The 4,747-nt window shown below is 32.5% G+C and overlaps 1 long non-coding RNA gene across 1 annotated transcript; it reads right to left on the bottom strand.

Moving 5' to 3' along the window:
• Positions 1 to 1,220: 1,220 nt before the first annotated feature.
• LOC143901676 (uncharacterized) lies at positions 1,221 to 2,103 on the bottom strand. Its single transcript, XR_013258156.1, has 2 exons — positions 1,997 to 2,103; positions 1,221 to 1,917 (listed from the first exon to the last, which is right to left on the bottom strand). It is a non-coding gene; the product is annotated as an uncharacterized LOC143901676 (long non-coding RNA).
• Positions 2,104 to 4,747: the final 2,644 nt, after the last annotated feature.

The following is a 4,747-nucleotide window of genomic DNA, read 5'->3' as shown; positions in this document are numbered from 1 at the left end:
TACATGCTCGGAATGTTTGCCAGAATATATAATTTTAGTCTATTTTTTACTTCTACAGGTGCAGGATGATTATATGCACTTCCCATTAATCTTATACATATATGAAAAAAAATTTTCTAACATATCCTGGTTTAATCGTCCTGTTAATATATATTTCACGTCAAATTCTTCAGACGATTACTTATGTTGTATGTACACAAACATTTCCCGCAAGGACTTGTTGCACAATAAAATGCCCTTCTGAAATTGCATCATACTTTTTCTTTGGCCAACCCGCATTTCCTCGATAAATTTATCCATATTAATGATTATTTTATTTTGTCTTTCTAGATCAATGCCATATGCATGTGATGAATTACATTTACCATATTTCAATGAACTATTGAAAATGTCAAACCAATCGTTAAATAGTTTTAGTACGTTAGAGGTGTATTTTCAATTAGTAGAAGATATTAAACCGTTTTCTCCACGCCATCTTATTGCTGACGCATTTTGATTGGAAAACATTTGTGCAGCCAGTTTTACCTTTTGTCGCTGTGTTCCTTTGACATCAATATGCGTTCTGTTTAGTTTATGCGCTATTTTCAGATCTCTTTCATTTAATTTTAATAATTCTTCTAAACACGTTTTATTGACATAAATTCCGTTCGTGTTAAATTCAAAGTCCAAAAGATTGTTTCTTGCAAGTTTTATCAAGTGTGGTATGTCGGCATAAAAGAATATTTTTAGAGCGTCGTTACAACGATGCACAATAAAACATTTCCTCTCAGTGTTTGTACTGCTTTTGTCAGTGGAATTATTATTATCAGTTCCAATTTGTAATTCTTTCCATAATCTCATGTTCGTTGGACCCATATCGCATGTTATAGCAATAACAATATAGCCAATATCATATAGATGTTGTATGATACTAAATAAAATTTCCCGAGTCATTGCAGTATCAAAATTATAAAAAACAGGTTGCCTCCAGTTTTTAAATAAACCTCTACTCATGATAAATTGGCAGGTTTTATGAGATCCATACACCTTTTGTTGCTTTCATTCTATTTGTAATTGATTGGACACATATAATTCATCGAATGTCAGAACAGTCAATTTTTCTGTTATTGATAGTTCATCTCCTTTACTAAACATTATTTTTAATACGTTATTTAAAATGCCTGGTAACACATTAAATTTAGAAACCCAATTCCGCAAAGTGGATGCACACGGTAGTGGAATTTTCTGGACATTTCTTAAGTATCTGTAAGCTTTAGCGCTTAATGATCTTAGACCTATTGCAGACACAATATCTTCGGGCGACCAGCGTATACGGCTATTTGTCGATGACTTTAACCTCGCATTTTGACCTGGTGTAAATACTTTCCTTAAAACTTCAACGGATATTACGTCAGTTTGCTTATTCTCTCTATCCGTAGTCATTTTGGTTACTTCTGCTTCTAAGTGCGTGTTACTCCTGTTTGCAACTTTGTCACTTCCATACGCAATTGCTCATTTTTTTGTGTCTTTTTCTTTCAATAACTTTCGATTTTTTTCCTCTGATTTTTGTAGATGCACCAATAATGTGTCCATTATTGCATTTGTATGATTATCAACCTTTTTGTCTCTGTAAAATAAAACGTTTCGATACAAACTGTATATATTAATAAATAACATAATAAAATGCTTATAAGTAATTTTTGTTTTTGGAAAAACATTTACTACATACATCTCTATGTTTGTTGTGTCATTTTCCAATTTCATATGTTGCACCGATTTTTCTGTAATACTGTTTATTTCTTCAATATTGTTAGTATTGTCTCTACATTTTGTGCAACTTCAGCTTCCATATTTTGCACTATTTCTTTATGCGAGAAATGTTGCCTTTCTTGAACACATTTTACAAGATCTATATACGTTGGTATTCCAGTCCTTATTCTTAAAGAATATGACGAGATATTTCATTTCCACAGGCATGTGAGATTTATAACATATATACAAATGTAAAAATACTTACGGTACTTTACTTTCACCGTTCTCTGGCATTCTCTTTCTTTTTCTTCCACGTTTTTTCTTCTCTTCTTCTTTTTCTAGTATTAACATCTTTGTTGGAATAAAGTTCTTTCTTAAGCTGCGGTCCACTTGACACTACAAATTCTTCGAAGCATTCCTCTTCTCTTTTCTTTCAATGAAGAAAAAAGGAGAAGAAGAACGCTCCAAAGCATTTGTATAGCGTCAAGTGGACCGCAGCTTTAATCGTTTCATTTCTTTGGCTGGTACATTCTTCAATCTAGGTTGTGTCCACTCCATTATGAAGCAATCAGCATCGAAATGATTACTACATATCATTGCTATAATTAGATTAAAATATATGTATTTTAATATTTATAGTTTATATATACAGGGTGCCCCAGAATTCTTGGTACTTTTTTCATATTTAGATAGAGCGAGCCAAATTGAGTCAAAAAGTCATGTACCATTTTGCAATTTTCGCAATAGTTGACGAGTTATTAATGATTAAAAATCGACGTATTAGCCCGCCTTCCGCCAAATCCAAGCGCGCGACGAGATGCGGCCGCCCCGCGGTCGGCGCGCGGGCAGTTGTTTACTACAAGCGGCGATGATTACGCACGAGCGGCGCGTAACGCCGGGCCCCCGTCCTAAGCGATGATAGTTTCTCGCCTTTTTTAAATAGAAATAAAATTTTCTAACAATATAGAAAATTTTTTTGTGCGTACGTATGTACATATGTGTGCACATGCATACACAAGAAAATATCAATTCTACTGCTTAAAAAAGCGATTACTCAATTTACCTTTTTTTTTTAGTAAGTAACGGTTGTCTTTAAGCAAAAATATTTTCATGATAATAGTCTTAAAATGTACAAATTTTAGAAAGAGTCTTTATTATGTACTCGAAAAAAGAATTTATACTTCTTCAAAGAACATAATAAAATTTTATCAAAAAAAAAGTCAAAATAATAAATAAAATAATATGAGGACCCTCGAGATTAAAATAGGAGAAGGCTATGAGGGTCAGACGCAGATCACAGTGCGTAATATCAGAAATAAGTGATTTATTCGTCGTTTTGATACATTACATCGATCCGTACGTTTCGGCTCAGTTTTGAGCCATCTTCAGCGGTAGTTACAGAAATTAAGTTACACGTTCTCCGTACCGTATGGTGAGTTTACTGATTCAAAGTATCAGAAACATAGACCAATTGATCCATATCTGTAAATTTGTTCAATTAATGTTGAGATATTAAGAAGATCCCTTAGGAAACTCACCATACGGCACGGAGAACGTGTAACTTAACTTCTGTAACTACTGCTGAAGATGGCTCAAAGCTGAGCCGAAACGTACGGTTCGATGTAATGTATCAAAATGACGAATAAATCAGTTATTTCTGATATTACGCACTGTGATCTGCGTCTGACCCTCATAGCCTTGACTTCTCTTATCAAAATAACTAGCAAATTGAATTTTTGTTTTAATTTTGTATTCTTAACTGAAGAACTGAATAATTAGAATGTAGAATATTATTTATTTTAAGTAATATTATCAAGAAAACATTTTTTGTAAAGATCATCGTTACTCAAAAGAAGAGAAAACTGAGTAATTGGTTTTCTTAGCACTAGAATGATATTTTTTTACGTGTGCGTATACGGCACGCCATTTTACTATTTAACCCCTTAACTGTCGATGACGGCTATAGCCGCAAAAATAAAAGTGGCCAAGAGTGCGTATGACGGCTATAGCCGCAACGTAGAAAAAACAAAGTAAAACTTTTTGAATTTGCTTGAAACTTGTTACACGGCGGTTTTTGGGGTCGCTGATTACGAATCCGAAGTCAGATGTACAAAATTCAAAATGGCGGATCCATTATGGCGGATCAAAATTACAAAAAATGGTCTGATTTTTATGAAATTTGGTACCCTTATGTTTTTTGAGTTTCTGAATCCGAATATGAAGTCAGATGTACAAAATTCAAAATGGCGGATCCAATATGGCGGATCAAAATTACAAAAAATGGTCTGATTTTCATGAAATTTGATACCCTTATGTTTTTTGAGTCTCTGAATCCGAATATGAAGTCAGATTTTCAAAATTCAAAATGGCGGATCAAAATTACAAAAAATGGTCTAATTTTCATGAAATTTGGTACCCTTATGTTTTTTGGGTCTCTGAATCCGAATATGACATCAAAATTAAAAAATGGCGGATGTAATATGGCGCTTTAAAATTATAAAAAATGTATTGATATTCATTAAACTTGGATTCTTTAAGTTTATGGTATCAGATCTTAATATAATATAAAAATTTCAAAATTTACAACTTACCTAGAATGCAATTATTGAAAGACGGATTGATATAGTGTATTATATTATACTTTTGAAGAAAATAAATCAATTTTAGTACCCTGACATTAGCTGGTAAATTCACACTTTATTGGATATAAAATTTATTGAATGCACGACCCCGGAATGTGCCACGAGGAGGCTGTCATAAGATTTTACACTCCATTTTTTTGTATTTTATTTTTTATCATTTTTTAAAAATATTTTTAATTTTTATATTTTTTTATCTTTTTTGTTCTATATATTTTTTGTATTTTATGCTGCTCGTTTCCAGTGCTTCTAAATGAAACATAGGAACAAGAATCAAGAACTGGGTAGGTTCAAACTTTCTTTATTGGGCATGATAATTTCTGAAACAAGGTACAGCACACAAGGGTACATTACCACACTCTTTACACATATATTTT

The sequence above is a fragment of the Temnothorax americanus genome, unplaced genomic scaffold (genome assembly GCF_048541705.1).
Source record: "Temnothorax americanus isolate GAGA-0224 unplaced genomic scaffold, ASM4854170v1 Scaffold35, whole genome shotgun sequence".
In the NCBI taxonomy this organism is placed as follows: Eukaryota; Metazoa; Arthropoda; class Insecta; order Hymenoptera; family Formicidae; genus Temnothorax; species Temnothorax americanus.
Note: the sequence above shows the minus strand (reverse complement) of the source record. Positions and strands in the feature narration are given on the sequence as shown.